The sequence below is a fragment of the Protopterus annectens genome, chromosome 4.part0, assembly GCF_019279795.1.
Source record: "Protopterus annectens isolate FY-2018-M chromosome 4.part0, PAN1.0, whole genome shotgun sequence".
Lineage (NCBI taxonomy): Eukaryota > Metazoa > Chordata > Ceratodontiformes > Protopteridae > Protopterus > Protopterus annectens.
Window position 1 is genome coordinate 623,047,664 of NC_056733.1, and position 17,995 is coordinate 623,065,658.

General features: G+C 43.0%; 1 protein-coding gene across 2 annotated transcripts in view; it reads left to right on the top strand.

The window, feature by feature from the left end:
- PRKAB1 (protein kinase AMP-activated non-catalytic subunit beta 1) overlaps positions 1-17,995 on the top strand; it is a 526,130-nt gene that overhangs the window by 223,280 nt on the left and 284,855 nt on the right. The gene's annotated exons all lie outside the window — the stretch shown is intronic.

A 17,995-nucleotide genomic window follows, 5' to 3' on the forward strand; every position in this document is an offset into this window, starting at 1 on the left:
ACTATGGAATTAATAAGTAAAGAACAGGTAACCTACAAACTCTTAACCCAAGCCATTTCAGTTTTGTCAAGGGCAGATCCTGCCAGTGTAACCTGATAACTTCTTTAAAAAATGAGGGAAAATTGGTACACACAGCATATGTAGACCTTGTAAAAGCAATCAACACCATCCTACAATCAGGTATTGTTGAGTAACTCTTCCAGTAAAATGTTAATCCCCAACACAGCTGTACCTTCTCTAAAAGACCTTTCACTAGTGGTGTACCCCATGGTTCAGTCCTTGGGCCACTCCTCTTTGGCATTTACTTCTTTGAGGTCAAAGCTAATGTTTAGGGTTTATGGCTGACCTAGTTTGCAGATGACCGTAAACTTGGTGCCACTGCCATTATAAACTCTGCAGAAGATACCAACATCCTTTGAGAGGGCCTTTTCTAAACAAATAGCTGGTGTCATAACTATGGACTAAAACTGAATACCAAAAATGTATAATAGTCTACTTCAGTAAGTATTAAGTCCCTGTAACTATCATATCAACAATATCACATCAACAGCACTGTTGAAAGTTAATCCAGTAGTTAGGGATCTGGGAACCTACTTGGATAACATAATTTTCAGTAGTTTACCATGTATCCGCTATTGTATGACAGTCCCTTATCATTGCACAGCTTATTAGTAAGGACTTGGCATTTAGGTTCGGGAATGTGATCATTCCACTGTGTTTGACACTTGTTAGACAGATCATCGAGTATAATGTCCTCCCTTCTGTACCTGGCCAAACATTTCTGTAATTTGCCATTTTAGTCTTCCTTCCCAGTCTTTTCTAATCCTCTCTGGTTGATTCTTATAGTTATAATGCAGTATTTGATATTCTTTATTAATTATGCCTTTCTTGATAAGGTTTTTACTGAAACTAAGAACATAAAACATTAACAAAGTTTCTCTTTTACTCAGTACTTCCACAGCTAAATAATTCCTGACTAAAGTGTAGTTGCAGGAATTGCTAATCCCTGTCTGCTGTTATCTGAGAGGTACAAAATGTAACTGTTGCAGGGAGGACTAATGCTCACAAAACAAGCCGGATTATCCTAGAGAAACACACACACACACACACACACACACACACACACACACACACACACACACACACACACACACACACACACACACACACATCCACAGTGGTTCTTTGAGCTGCGTGCTCACAAGAGAGTCATGCCAGTAGATCTCTGAATGGGTGTCTCAAAATGATTATTACTAAAACATGTACAGTTATCACAGCAATAACCAGGCATAATCTTCCTTTAAAAAGTGTTGACACTTTTCCTGGCTCAGTCTCTCAGAATTTAGATTGCAAACAATAGATCTCTGGTAATTGCCTTAAGTAAATGGTGAGAACTTGGCTGTGTGAGCACACACTTGTGCTTGCTATTTCTTTCACTGTTAGGACTTCATAGTTAACTACAGCTGTTATTTGTCCCGTGCAAGCTTATTTACCTGTATGACAAAACTTATTTTGTCTTGTCTTCTTGCCATAGTTTTTTCACAACTTGTCATGTTTGTAGATGCCTTCAGTATCTTTACAGAAAAAAGTGGTTTAACACAACTTTGGTACATTTCCCAGTACTGTTTCATTCTTGCTAACAGAACAATTGCAGGTTCATGTGCAGTCTTAACAGGGGAATTTGAAAATGTTACCAGTCTATGTCAGATAAGTGTCCAGAGTGGACAAGTTCAAGATTTTCCGTGGTAAATATACAAGGAAACGTGTATAGAGCATAAATTACAGCAGGCAGTAGTGGTCTTTTAGGACTTCTTGTCATGTAATTAAGGCTGTCCCTTAGTAACTTGATTTGCAATTTGTAAGGGCCACTTGCTGGAAGGACTGATTAGTCTGGACCGTGTCTTTGAGGATAAAGCAGATATTATGAAAACGTAGATCATCCATGGCATCATTCTTCTGATCCATTTCTTTTAGTGGAAAAAAAGCAGCTGTTTATTGGAAACTCAGAATGAAAAGCTGAGTCCTGACTGCTAGTTTCTTGAAGAAAAGTATCATGGCTGAGAGAAATTCATTATACTAGAGTGAAAAAGCCCTAAGTGTGACCCAGGAGACAATGTCTGATAGCAGCTCAGAGGATTTTTGGAGCTGGCATTGGGGGGGGGAAGTAAAATGAAGGGTATGTGCCCACACATCCGATCAATGAGTGGAGAAACTACATGTCGGGGGCACATGATGCACACATTTCTCCAGCTGACACTGGTGAAACATCTACTGAGCTCATGTTCCTGGAAACAGGGTCATTTGAAGGTTTACTCCACTTTTGGTAGCGACCAGCAGTCCAGTGCATCATCTGTTTCACATGTCTGATGGAGAACTCTGGGGATGTGCAGGGAATTAGGAGCCATTACACTTGTAATGTTGGTGCCATTCTTGACACTCAACTTCCACCCCAAAAGGAATAAATGGGCCAAAGAACTGTCATCTGTGAGGGAAGGAATGAGTCAGTAGGGTTCTGGGGAGATGAGGAATGTGGTCAGGAGTGGAAAGGGCAAAACTAAATTGATGGATGAGTGGCCAAAAAAGGACTGTGTGAAGGACATTTTCTTTTCTGTTGTTTTCTTTATAGAGTCTACAACAGGACTATTTCCACTGTTCATTCTTTCCATTTGCTGTCCTGGGCATTCTAATAGGGGCAGTTCACAATAAGTAAGCAGGCACTGTACTTCTATCAGTTTGTCTGTCACTGCAGTGGAGCTCATCCTGGATTTCCAAAGCCTTTTATCTAGTGAATTAGAACAACTAGGATCTTCCATTTTAAACGTGAAAAATTACTTTAGTGCAGTGCAAACTGCAGTGTCCAACTAGCTATTCTTTAGTTCCTGTTTCCGTGGCACATGTTAAAGTTGCCTCATGGATCATGAAGTGCAGTCCTTTTAAAAGTAGTGTTTAGGTAAGATGTTCTTCGTGTTTCACTGTTGCATTCATCACATTTGGGTTATCTGCTTTCAGTAGCCCTCAGTCGGCCTGATTATCAAAGTCTTGGGTCCTGTGTCGGTTGCTGTCTCTTCTTCCATGACATCAGGTAGTCAGGGATATAAAGCATGCAGCCAACGCCATTACATCAGTCTTTCTTGCAGTGCGGTGCCCGAAGCAGAAGCAGTTTGCAAGTGCCGGTCGGCCGACTCCTGAAATATTCGTTTTCGAATTTCAGAACCGAAGTCTTCAACTAAAGATAAGTACCCCATTGGGGAAACTTTTTCTTGCTGTAAACCGATGTTAGTAAAAGTCAATAATTGTATATCTTGTGGAAAGCAAATACCTCATAAAGAATTTCATTCGTACTGTATTCCTTGCCTAGGGCCTGACCACAACGTACCTCGCTGTCGGTTTTGTGCCTTATTTGAACAACGAACTATCTGTCGTCGATATATTTACGTTTCTAAATATTTTGGTACTTGGTTCAATTACCCAGATATGGCTTCGGTAAGCCACTCAACTGCTGACATTCCGAAAAAATGCAAAGATAAAGACAGAGACAGGCCACCTAGTTCCAAAGCTGCCGACAAAGCTTCTTGTAAGCTAGTCGCCAGTTCGCCAGTACTCAGTGAGGTGCTTTCGCAGCCCCTGATACCCGCTACTTCAGATTCGCAGGCCTCTACTGAGACCCATTCGGAGTCCGGTATGCTGTGAGATGCTTCAACTGTGGAACCTGCGGATGTCTCTACCTTGGATGGGTCCGGAGCCACTGTGCAGGCACTGGCTTCTGAGGGTGTATTCAGGCCTACTGACTTGCATATTAAACTGACGCCATCTTCTTCTTCAAGGCCTAAAACTTGATCCATGCCTAGAAAACCAACGCCCAGATTGCATGGTCAGGCCTCTATGCCTAAAAACAAATGATAAGAATGGCTGAAGACCTTATTACTTTAATCAGAGGAAGCCAACCTTCCACCTCTAAGAGACCTAGGTCTGAATTTGCTGATGATACTTCTGATCAGGATTCTGAAATTTCTGTTTCCAGTGATGACCAGGATTTACCCTTATCTACCTATGAGGATTTTGATGCAGAGGACTGTATTCCCTCTGCTCCCCCTCCAGAGGATTTCTCTTTTGGTGAAACCTTGCATACTCTTAGGGAGAATTTTCACTGGGAAAGCCAGGATTTCTCTGATTCTAAAAAAAGGCTTAGGGATTTCTTACTCCTGCCCCAACACAGGCCTTTGGCTATCCCCCTGTACTGGACATTGTTGATGATGCCTTTTCAGAATCTAGCTTGGCCCCTGACTCCTTACCTCCTGCTCCCAGAAAACCAGATATATATTACAGGGTTCCTGACTCTCACAAGTTCCTCTTTAAAAATCCTACTGCGGATCCTGAGACCATTTCACAGGGACCCAAGGGCATTAAGACTACTACTGCCAAAAATCCTACCCCCTCTGATAGAGATTCCAGGGCACTAGATAGATGGGGTAAGAAGGTATACACTTCTGCAGCCTTGGCCATTAGGGCCTTAAACTGCCAGTTTCATGTGTATCAGCAGCATATTATTGGATTGCTTAAACAGAAAATGATGTTGATTCCTGATTGTGCTGAAAATAAGGATTTACAGGATTTAATGCATTCTGCTGAACAAGCTGGAAAACATACTTTGCAGTGTGGTTTTGATTCACTAGAGGCATCTTGTAGGGCTGCTGTCACTGGGTCTGTCCTTAGAAGGCATGCTTGGCTTAAGGAGCAATCTTTGCCAGATCATGTTAAAGCTAAATTGTTAGATGCTCCCTTGAACCAGGACCGCCTGTTTGGCAACAAAGCAGAAGTAGTACTTAAAAAGATGGAGGAGAACACTAAATCTATGAAAACTGTTAAAGATTTCCTACAAGTGCAGCCTCCAAGATTTAGTAGGCATTGGCCCTCTTAGATTGGTCCTTTCCTGCCTCTTCCAGGCCTTCTCAGTCCAAACCCAGAACCAGTAGAACACCCAGGCTTCAGTCCCAGGGTACACACAGGACTAAGTGGTGGGGGGCTCCCACTTCCAAATCAGGGAGTAGTAAGACTCCCCCCTATGGTAAGCTGTCTCAGTGACTTAACTTTAAAACTTCCAAGCCCTTCTCAACTGACTGCTCCTTTAGGGAGAAAGATTGCTGTGCAGGCAAAAAACTGGGAACTCATTACCCAGGAGAAATGGGTTTTAAATATAGTTTCCCAAGGATACAGATTCCACTTCCACACTTTACCAACCCCAAATGGTTGGCCAGATCTACCCCAAATCAGTGGGCAGAGGCTCAAAAGCAAGTACTTTTTCTCTTAAGTATAAGGGTTATTCAAACTGTCCCAGAAGATGAAAGAGGGCAAGGTTCTACTCAAGACATTTCCTGATGCCCAGAAAAAACAACACATGGCGTCCTATCCTGGATCTCTCTATCCTGAACACCTTTCTGGTGATCCCAAAATTCAAGATGCTAACTCTTCACCAGTTGCTTCCTGTGCTAGGCAAGGATGCCTGGTTGGCAACACTGGATTTAAAGGAAGCCTACCTGCACATCCCAATCAGGGAATCTTGCAGAAGATACCTACGCTTCAAAGCAGGCTGCATGCACTATCAGTTCTCTGCACTGCCCTTTGGCTTATCTACTGCACCCAGGGTAGTCACAAAGTGCCTAGCCCCAGTCATTGCATTTTGCAGGCAAAGAAATATTCAAATATACCCATACCTGGACGATTGTCTAATTCAGGCAGAAAGCCAGGACATACTTTTGAATCATTTGGCATTTGTACAAAAGTTGCCAACTTGTCAGGGGTACACCATAAGCGAAACTAAATCATATCTTGTACCCTGTCAACAAATTGTATTCCTGGGAGCAAGCTTGAAAACAACTTCCCAGATGGCTTTCCTCACACCAGAGAAGCAAGTTCATTTGACAGCTTACTTCAAATTAATGGCCAAAAACCCTGCTATCTGCAAGACAAATACTGCAAGCCTTGGGGTTCATGGCCTCTTGCATTCTTATAATTCCATATGCAAGACTGCATATGAAGAAACTACAATGGTATCTAAAAAGCCTATGGTGTCAACATTCTCAGGATCTTTTAGCAATGATTCCTATCTTACCTTGCCTACAGTTAGAGATCCTTTGGTGGGCAGAGGCCTGTCACCAAAACAAGGGTCTGCCATTCACTCTACCCCCTGCTGCCCAAACCCTAACAACAGACACATCAGACTATGTATGGGGGGGGCTCACTTGGCAGGGAAGTGCATTCAGGGCAAATGGAACCCAAGTCAAATGCACCTGCATATCAATCAAAAAGAAATGTTAGCTGTACAGAATGCTCTGACAGCCTTCAAGGACCACTTCCAGGACAGTTAATGGTAAAGACGGACAGCACCACTGTTATGTGGTACATAAACAAGCAGGGGGGAACCCACTCATACCCTCTCTGCAGACTAGCCATGGCTCTGTGGAACACAGCCTTGAGCTACCAAGTGCACCTACAGGCTCAATTCCTGCCAGGAAAGCTAAATACACTAGCAGATGAACTAAGCAGAAATCTCATGGACCCACATGAATGGAAACTGGAACCAAAGACATTCAACATGTTGATAAACAAATGGGGGTGCCCAGATATAGACCTGTTTGCCTCCCCCAGAACTACCAGTTGGACAAATTCTGCACAAGGATTCCCCACAAACAAGCTTGGAAAGTGGATGCCCTGTCCTTCACCTGGAAAAATCAGTTTATGCCTTTCCTCCTCTGCCTCTCCTCTCCAATGTACTTCTAAAGATCAAACAGGACAAACCAAGGACGATTCTGATCGCACCAGACTGGCTACGCCAACACTGGTACCCCCTCTTGCTCAGTGTGTCACTGCTGACACCATGGCACCTGCCTCAGACCCCTACCCTGCTGTCCCAGCAGGAAGGCCAGATTCTGCACCTCAAACCCTGAACCTGACAGCCTGGCTAATTACCTGATCTCTCCGTTACTATCCCTCAGTAAACAAGTGTTGGATGTCATTTTGGAGGCAAGGAGGCCTAGTACTAGAAAATCTTATGCTGAAAAATGGAAAAGATTCTGTTCCTGGAACCAAACTTAGGTGATGGGGCACAGCAGCGCTCAATTTACCTCAGATTCTTCAGTACTTAACTGAGATGTTTCACAAGGGCCTTTCCTTTTCCTCCATCAAAATTCATGCCTCAGCCATTTCAGCGTAGTGGTGCTCCGGTAGCATTGTCGCCTCACAGCAAGACGTTGCGTTCAATTTTCAGAGCGTCTTCTGTGTGGAGGCATGCATGAATGGGCGTATCTTCGTTGAAGGTTGTGCATCAGGGCTGGTAACTCGGCATGTAAAAATCCACTACCAGACATTAGCAGACTGGAGTTCTGTTGTGGCGACCCCTAACCGGGATAAGCCGAAAGACACAACAACAACAACACAGAACCACCCCTCTTCTTTCATCCACTGCTCAAGCAGTTCCTCAGAGGGGCTAAAAACTTAAGACCACCCAGGAGAGCCCCAACTCCAGCCTGGGACCTTAACTTTGTATTGGAAAATCTCACTCTACCTCCTTTTGAGCCAGCTGCAAGTGCAGAGTTAAAATTCCTTTCTTGGAAAACAGCCATCCTTTTAGCTATCACTTCAGCAAGAAGGGTGTCTGAATTACAGGCCCTTATGACATTGGAGCCTTTCATCATCTTTCATGTGGACAGGATGTCCGTCAGGACCAATCCCTCCTTCATGACCAAGGTAGTATCCAGTGTGGCTCTTAATCAGGCCATTCATTTGCCAACCTTCTTTTCTAATCCACAGAACAAAGGGGAACGGATACTGCACTCCTTAGATGTGCACAGACAACTTGGATTTTACTTGGACAGGACTAAGCCTCTCAGGAAATCTGAACAGCTGCTGGTGGCATTTGCTGCAGGGGCAGAGGGGAAGGCCATTTCAAAGCAAACCATTTCTAAATGGATAGGCCATTACATTCATTTCTGCCATAAGCACCATGGAAAACCTATCCCACAGGGGATAAGACCACATTCAACCAGGGCTGCATCTACCTCTACAGCCTTTCTCAGAGGTGTCCCTACCAGGGACATCCTAGATGCTGCTACCTGGAGTTCTATACATACTTTCACCAAGCATTACCATTTGCCAATTTTCTCTAAATCCAGAGCTGGTTTTGCCACTGCAGTCTTGCAGGGTCTCATAGCTGGTCCTAATGCTATCTAAATTCCTCCTCCCATCCTTAGCTTTGGGAATCTACCCATCCTTAGCTTTGGGAATCTACCCAAATGTGATGACTGCAACAGTGAAACATGAAGAACATAGTACAGTTGTGTACACTTACCATAAATGTAGATGTTCGAGTGTATTCACTGTTGCAGTCCTGGTTACCCTCCCTCCAGCCCTCTGACTTCTTTTGGCTATACCTCTATCTCTTTTTACTATGCTTAAAAGCTTTTTGGTGTATTTGCTTTTTTGTTGGAGGTATAACCTTGTGTGTGTGTGTGTGTGTGTATATATATATATATATATATAATTGCTTCCCATTAGGGGGGCACCTGACATCTGGGGCAAGAAAAACTGATTTAATGGCATCAGCTGCATGCTTTATACCCCTGACTACCTGACGTCATGGAAGATGAGACAGCAACCGATGCAGGACCCAAGACTTTGATAATCAGGCCAACTTAGGGCTACTGCAAGCAGATAACCCAAATGTGATGACTGCAACAGTGAATACACTCGAACATCTACATTTATGCTAAGTGTACACAACTGTACTTTAAACATCTTGATGTGATGCTGTTAGTCTTGTCTTTATTCTCACTGATAGGTTGGATCTGATTCATCTAGGCCATTTTTAAAGCTTGAGGTCCTCCGCAAACCTCTTGACTATCCTTCTTTACCCATAATGCAACCCCCCTAGCTTCCTCAGATCTCATTTTCTGCAGAGCAGGAAGGTTAACTAGCAAGCTCTGGGCTACGTGTTTCACTATTTTTTCTTATTATAGATATTTCACCTTTCCGTAGTTTTAAAATGTTTTTTTATCTAGTTTATATATCTGCACCCTATTTTGAGTGTTAGTTTCTCACTCCCTTTACTTCTTTGTTAGCATCCGTTTGAGTTAGAGGACATCTAACTAACGTCTGTTTAAATTAGAGGACATTTTTTTCCCTTTTTCTGTTTCCTCCCTTCTAATCGACTTAAAAAAAATCTTTCCTTTATAATTTTCTGTCTTTTTAAGATAGAGTACTGTTTGAGTGTTTTGTGTACATATGTTCCATTCATTTTTCGTATTATAGACATGTCTCAAAAGCGGAAGCCTTTGGGCTTTAAAAAGTGTGAGAAATGTGGGAAAAAGATGCCCCTTAGTGAGTTGCACATTTTATGTGTGTATTGCATGAGGCCTCTTCATTTACAGGAGTCATGCTCCATCAGCCATGGTTTTAACCACAGGGCATTGATGGAGCACAAACATAAGCTCATTCTAAAAGATTTGATTAAAACTCCTTTTTCTGAAGCTTTATCACCAGAATCATCATCTTCAAAATCAGAAAAATGTGAAAAATTGGAAAGACCGCGAAAATGAGCTTCTTCAAAGCAGAAATCCTCTTCAGAGCTGAAGCAGAAAGCTCCCAGGCTGTCGACTCCAGAGGGACTACAGGAGCAGACTCAGGTTGGGATCCAAGGCTTCTTTGAACAACTGGAACCCTCAGCATCGAAGTCGACGTTGCCTTCTGAGTTTAGATATGGGAACCAATCATCTTCCTTGAAACCAGTCCACTCTCGGCTCCCATCACCCTTTCTAGGAAGATCGAGGTCACCTACCCCGTCCACCAGGAGTCTGGCCAATGAAGATGTGGATAGGGTGGTGGATAGGCTGTTAAAGACACCAGCCTTAGCCAAATTTTCTTGGATCCAAACCCAAAGGAATTGGACCAGACACAATTTTCCTCCTTCGATCCATCTTGCGGCTATGGAGCCAGAAGATTCTGATATCCAGCTTGTGTCTGTATTGGGTCCAGGACCCATAGGCTCCTTGGATCCAGTATTTGCCTCAAGTGTTTCTGCCCAGTCTGAGCAGGAAACGTCTGGGAGCCAGTAGTCTCCAGTCAGGTCCGTAGAGTCAGTTTGGATCTCTCTGGATCCAGCCTTGCCTTTGGGGGCCTCAGCGCAGGTGAGTTCAGTTCCTACCTCAGCTTCAGAGCTTCTATCTTCTGCTACGGAGATTCCATCGGCTGTGACAACTCATTTGTCTGATCTGAGGAGTTCTTTGGAGCGGGGTCAGACTGCCTTTGAAGTTATGAGGAGAGTTCTGATTGCTTCTAAGTCTGAGAAACAGTCTTCCTCGGATCTTCCTCCCAGTTCTGTCCAGGTGTCTTTGTCTTCTCACCTACCTCTCCACAGGTCCTTCTGACTGCTTCTAAGTCTGAGAAACAATCTTCCTCCCAGTTTTGTCCAGGTGACTTTGCCTTCTCACCTAGCCTCTTCACAGGTCCACAGAGACCCTAGGCCTCATGATGTCTAGCAAGGGACTCCCCCCTCCTTCTGAAACCTCCCCAGAATATCCCACTGAGGAGGTCCCCTGAAAGAGGAACATTCAAGAGAAAGCATCTTGACTTCCCAGAGGAGTTCATCACATCTGATACTGACCTTGATGAAGCAGAAGGTTCCCCATGGTCACCTGCTGAAGATGTGTCCTTTAGAAACATCCTGGAAATTTTAAAGCAGAGAGGTGACTGGCAGTCCACCTCCCCTTTTGCCGAGGAGTTGGTTTACCTGAGGGCCTTTGGGTATCACCCCGCAACCTCTTGGTTGACCCCTCCTTCTGATGAGCTTATTTAGTTAATCTCTCGGAAAGTTTAGGAGTCCCTAGATGCCATAGAGCCTACTCCTAGAAGGCCAAATAAATATATTACAGCCCCTAAGGACAAGACTTTTTTGATGAAAGGTGTAACAGTTGATGTCATGGTCATGGCAGTGGCCACTAAAAAGGAACTTTCCAAGACCAGTTCCTCTATCCATCCTCTGAATAAGGATTCCAGGACCATGGATAGGTATGGAAACTGCATCTTTTTGTCTGCGACCTTTGCCTTACAGTCACTGAACTACCTTACCCACTTCACTAGATTGCAGATGAATCTGTTAAAGAAACTATCAGACTCCTTCCAAGGAGAGCTGTAGCTGATGCGGTGACAGATAAAGTTAATACTCAGCTTGCCACCCTAAATTCAGTTGTTAACTTATCCATGAGGCTTATATCCCATGCAGCAGATGGAACGAGTAGGGAAGCAGGTTCAGGCATCTCTCTCAGAAGGCAGGTCTGAATGCACATTTGCGATTTCATGGAGCCTTTTAAGTCTTCCTTCATTAACACCCCTTTTGATGGCTGTTCTGTTTTTGGGCCCAAAGTAAAAGAAATGCTTCAGTAGTTGGTTTCCACACAATGGTCAATCTTGGAATTTCCAGTGTCACACAAAATGATGATGCCAACACCTGCAAAAAAAGATCTCCAGTGGTGGATTCACTCACCATTGGTATCTCAAGGCCATCACTTCATCCCCCTCAACCCCAAGTCACGGTGACTGTGGATGCTTCCCAGATTGGGGGGGGGCATTATCTAGGGAAGACAGTCCAAGGCATCTGGTAGGAACATGAGGCTCACTTCTGTATAAACATCCTGGAGATGAGGGTGGTGCTTTTAACGTTGCAAACATTTTAAAACACTCTCCCTCTAGGAACGATAGCAGTCCACTCAGACAATATGTTTGTAGTCTCAACAAACGGGGGAACCAGATCTTACCCACTTTGTTGAGAAGCCCCGAGGGTCTGGCAGTGGGCAACGGCTTCCAACTGCTTTCTGATAGCAACGCACATCCCAGAGAAATCCAGCGTGATTGCAAACAAATTGAGCAGAGCCATACTATGGCCACACGAGTGGTCCCTCAGTCAGAAAGTTACGGAAGAGATCTTCCATAAATGGGGCCAGCTTTGCTGCAATCTCTTTGCATCACCCAGCAATACCAAATGTGGCAACTGCTTTGTCCTGATTCCTCCTACAGGGGAGTCAACAAGGGATGCACTTGTTCATGATTGGCTTCCAGGATTATGCCTTTCCTCCAGTCCCTCTAATTCCCAAGTTTTTGCATAAAGCAAGTTTGTTGGAGACAACAATAATCCCAATTGCTCCCTATTTGCCTCATCAAATCTGGTTCTTCTTTCTTCAGCCTCATCTTCAGAACGAACCATGGATTCTGGAACCTGCTCCGGACCTTCTGACTCACCCATCAGGAATGGTTCATCCCAACCTGGACAGTCTCAAACTAAGCTTGACTGCTCCAGTTCCCCTAATCACCAGGTTTCCTCTCCAGTCAAACATATTTTATCTTTCCATAAAACATCTGCACAAAAACTGGTCAGAAGTAAATGGAAGAGATTTGTTACATGGGCCAGCAATTGTCAGATAGATCCCTTTTCTGTTCTAGAATTTTTGGCAAAACTTTTCAGTGAAGGAGCTGCTACAGCCACTGTTAGAGTCCAGTTGGCAGCAATTTCAAATTTCCATATGGGACAAAATGGTTCTGGTATCATGTCACACAGACTTTGTAAGGCATTCTTAAAATGAACGACAATGATAAGACCCCCATACAGGAACCCATCGCTGCCCTGGGATCTGAATTTCATTTTGTCAAACATCATCTGTCCCCACTGTGAACCATCTGCTACCTATGATTTGAAGTATTTCTCCTGGAAAACACTCTTTTTAGTGGCTATTGCGTCAGCTAGGAGCGTTTCTGAATTACAAGCTTTGTCTGCCAAGTCCCCATACCTATTTTTTCATAAGGACAGAGTTTCTTCACGCACTAACCCCACATTTGTGCTGAAGGTTGTGTCGGAAAGGAACCTTAACCAATATATAGCTGCCAGTTTTCTTCCCTAACTTACAAAATAAAAGAAAATATTCTCTCCATCTCCTAGATGTTCATAGACAGTTATGTTTCTACTTACAAAGAACTTCTAAATTTAGAAAATCAGATCAGCTCATCTCTTATTCTGGTATTAAAAAAGTTCAACCAGTCACAAAAGTTACTTTTTCTAAATGGCTTACACTATGCATATCCTACAGTTGTAATTCAAATAACAGTGCCCTTCAAAATACTGTTAAAGTTCATTCCACAAGGTATGTAGCCACCTCTACAGCTTTTCAAGCTAGATTACCATTGGATAACATCTGTGCTGCAGCAACATGGGCAAAACCTCATACCTTTATTACTCATTACAATGAGAATGCTGTTCTGCATTGAGCAGAAGAGGCTCTGCTTTGTGATTTTTTGATTAGCTCTTGTGCCGGTATACAAGCCAATCAAAAATCACAAAGCATATCTCAAGCAACTGAAACAAACACTTAACCAGCATCTACCAGTCAAGTGAGACTTTACTGTAGTTGAAACATCCTAAACTGGAATTCTTTGGGGAAAATGAGGAGATGTTGATGGATAGATGTCCATGTTGAACAGGTGTAGTAGTGCTATGTTGTTTGCAGGCATAAAGAAAGGGACAGTATTTCAGTTAAGCCATGTAAGTAACTTGATTGAGAGCTGCATTCCAATGCAACAAGGTGCTAACCACCTTTTTAAAATAAAACCTTCATAGACATGACATGCAGCTGCATCAAGGCACAAAATTCTCTTGTGGGACCCATGCGGTAGCCTTTCGGCAGTAAACATTTCAAGGAGTCAAAATGTTTTGGTAGGCCATTTGTCAGGTCTGCACATGTGAAAGCTCAACAAACATATTCCTTGAGGTAATAAGGAAATATGTTACAAATTACTTTCAGCATTATTTTATGAAATGCCACTGTATTATTTGTGTAATTCTTGTTGCTCTTTCAATGTGTTTTCTTGTATTGCTGTAGTTTGAGACCAGGTCATAAATGAGAGAAGCCTCTTGGCCCATTCACTTACCCAATTAAGCAATACAGAAATAAAAATGTTGTTATCTTTCGGCTTTTCCTGGTTAGGGGTCGCCACAGAGGAACTCCGGTCCGCTAATAATTGGCAGTAGAATTTGACGAACGCCGAGGTGCCAGCTCGACGTTCAGCCTTCAACGAAGGTTACGCATGTCTTTCGAACGCCCACCCAACCACGGCGAGCACATGCAGACTCCATACAGAAGGCACTCCCCGCACTCCAGCTGAGAATCGAATGGGAGAACCTCTTGCTGTGAGGCAACAACACTACCGCTGCACCACCGCCAATGCAGAAATAAAAATAAACGTGGATAATCAAGACTAGTCCTCTTTGCATCCAGAGACAGTCATCAACTCTCTTACTTCTGCACACTATTTCCCTGTATGGAAGCCAAGCAGTTAACCTTAATGGTGTCTCACCTAGCCCCCATTAGCCTTGCTTGGATCTGCCCACCACAGTGCAGCATCCTGATTTCAAAACTAAGTATATTATACTACATTGTGAATACTTGTAAATGTTAAGTATATATCTTATGAATCTTTTTTTATCATGTGTGTGATCATGCTGTCTTAGTCATCTGTGTGAATGTCATGCAACAAATTCTGTGGAACGTGTGTGTGTGTGTGTGTGTGTGTGTGTGTGTGTGTGTGTGTGTATTTATAATGAGTTATTGTACAAGACTGTTAAAAAAACACATAGGTTCATAGGTTGGTACTAGGCCATCGGCCCTAAGGCCTATACAATTCCCTGGATATTTCTTCCCACAATATTTACTTCCCTATATATACATCAGAAAATCTTGACAGTAACCATTATTGAAAATAAAAATCATCTAAAGAAAGTGATCACAAATATAAGCAAAAGCTTTGCATTTGTGATCACAGGCATAACATTTGGTTTTACATTGGGGGGGGGGGATCTGAGGCCCAGTTTAGGTATAGGGCTTTCATGGACATGCCTGAGCATATGGGGCATTTGCTGTTCATGCAGTCATGGATGTGTCTACCAGTGCATCTGTGGAGGCAGATTTTTTTTTTACCCGCTCTGCTCCTATTAAACCTGTCTGCTTTTACATGGTTAAGGATCCCCATAAATTCCTTAACAAGAATTCTACAGTTGATTTAGCTGTGGTGTTTCCAGATTCCAACTTGGCTTCATCAAGGAATCATGTTCCCAATGACAGGGAGAATGGGATACACAACAGATTTGGGGCAAAAGGTTTACACTTCTGCTACCCTATTCTTTAGAGAGACAAACTGGTAAACCTTGTGCTTACCTTTCAGCAAGGTCTGCTGGAGAAGATGAATGCTTAAGGTAATGAAGATGCAAGAAAAGGATCTGAAACAGGTGATGCTGGAACCTTTTGACTTATCAGCTCAGGTAGCAAAGCACTTCAAAAAGCATGAATATGATGCCACAAATGCATCATGTAAGATAGCAGGGTCTCATATCTAATAGACACTCTCACTCTCTCTCTGATGCCCTCCCTGCGGGAGGAATAAAAATGCCTTATTGAATTTCTAAGAAGTTTATTCACGCCATCTGTTTGTCCATATACTGATTTAACTGAATAAACTTCTTGATAATTCAACAAGATGTCTTTATTACTCCTGCATGGAGAGTGTCAGAGAGAGTCTTCTAGACCTGCTAGTTAAGTGATTTTATCTGAACTAACTCTGTTTCTCATTAGTCCTGTCACAGGTGGGATACCCAATCCGATTCAAACTTTCTAGATTATCGTTATGTTTACTGACACATCAGACACTTATAGTCACCCAAGACGTAAGAAGTGCCTACTTTTGCATCTCCATACCAGAACAGCTGAGAGAGTTCCTCGTGTTCACAGCAGAGATGGCAAATTTCCAATTACTTGTCCTTTGGTTTGTCTGCTGCACTCAGAGTCTTACCAAGTACATGGCTCCAATAATTGCTTTTTTGCAGAGCAAAGGGTATCTACATTTATTCAAACTTGGATGACTGCCTCATTCAAGCAGAATCCATATAAGGAATGGTCAAGGCTTTGTACTTCAACGTGAATTGCTTTGGGGACCTGAGTCTCACCATCAATTAGAACAAATCAAATTTTGCCTGCTCCCTCCCCCCACCAAGAAGCCTAGTATTCCTGGGATTGTGCCTACACACAAACCTTCAAAGAGCCTTCCTTCCAAAAGATGTTGTCTCTTGCCTGACTGTACTTTAAGAACATTATGTTGCAGGAATCAATATAATGGAAGCTCCTCAAAGTGTTAAGTTGCATGGCATTCTGCATTTTATGATGCCTGTAGCCTACATACATATGATGAAGCTCCAATTGTACTTCAGAAACATGGTGTCAACACACCAAGTCCATAGAGACCATAATTTAAACTTTCCTGCATGAGATAGATCTTGTGGTGGATAGATCAGCCTCAGTTCAGGGACTGCATTTCACCCCAGCCCACATGAGTCTAAACAAAGGGATCCTTCTGCACCCCAACCTAAGCACTACAGACCTCACAGTTTGGATAATTTCACACTAATTCCAGGTGGGCACATGTATTCTGAGGTTGTGCTAAAGATTATGAGGGAAGTTAGGAGATCATACCTAGCTAAATGGAAAAGTTTCTCCCTCTGGTGCCTGTTTCAGAACTAAACTAGGTTAAAGTGGCAGTGGTCCTGGACTGTGTCAGTTCTTTGTAAAAAATGGCCTGTCTTATGCATCCATTAATGTATATTTTGTTACTATTTTAGTCTGTTTACCCATGAACCCACCCTTAAACTCCAACCTTTAAGAAAAGAGGCAGTTCCGCCATGGGATCTTATTGTTTTGGTGAAAATTATCATTGCACCTTTTGAACCAGTTGCTTTTTTTATCCTGGAATAATAGTTTCAGTGCCTATTACTCTGCTAGAAGAGTCTCGTAACATCAGGCTTTAATGTGCAGAGAAAATTTCTTAGTCTCCCTTCAGGGAAGGGTGTCCCTCCTTATAACTCCTGCCTTATGCCAAAGGTGGTCTCTGAGCTGTCTTAACTAAGCTATTCACCTAACAGTTTTCTTTCATAAGCCAGTTTACAAAAGGCGAGGGGGAAAAGCTTCACTCCCTTCATGTGCATAGACAGCTGAGATTTTCTTTTTGCACAGGATTAAAGAAACTAGAAAAATGATCAGCTGTTTGTCTCTTACAAAGGAAAAGCAATTAACAAACTCTCCAGCTAGCTTGCTCATTGCATTTCATACCGTTACACAGCTCATGTCAGATCTGTCTCAGGGCATGTCAGAGCCCACTCCACTCAAGCCAGTGCAGTCACCATAGCTTTTCTTAGAGGTGGGTCTACACACAAGCTGTTATGGAAGCCGAAATTTGGTGCATTGTTTGCAGTGTGTCTAGGTATAACAATTTAGAAGTAACCTGTAAAGTAGGGCAAGGTTTGCATCTGCTATCTTGCACTGCCCGTATATATCTCAAGCCCATCATCTTCTATCATTATGCTTTGGGAATCTTAAAAGTCAGGACTACAGCAGTGAATTCTACAACAAACATATGTTAGGAGCTTATAAATGCAGATGCTGGAATATATTCAGTATCATAGTCCAGGGAACCTCTGTCCTATCCCCTTCTTTCTCAGCTTGGGTTAAGTAGCTTCCTTGTCCTTTTAACTACACCTTCCCTCTCACTCACCTGCCAAGTTCACCCCCTTCTTTTTCTTCATTCTGCTGACCAGCAATAGAGATTGAGGACTTCTGGCACAAAAGAATTGCTGTTTGATCCACTAGGGCTTTGGTGCTGGAGTCTTCTATACTGACTTTAACCAGGCAAGAAAGAGCTGAAAGTGACGTTAGCCAGTGCACCTCTTATACCTCTAACATTCTCACATAGTGATGGGTGGTGTTGTATGAGGACCCAGGGGGGTAATGTAGAGCTCTGGAAGTAAGGACAGCCATTCTGGCTACCTGCAGGTAGGGTAGGGGCAGCAAAATTTAAGAGCTATCTGCAACACACACATTTATGCAGCACAACACATGCATTTCATCAGTGTTCACTT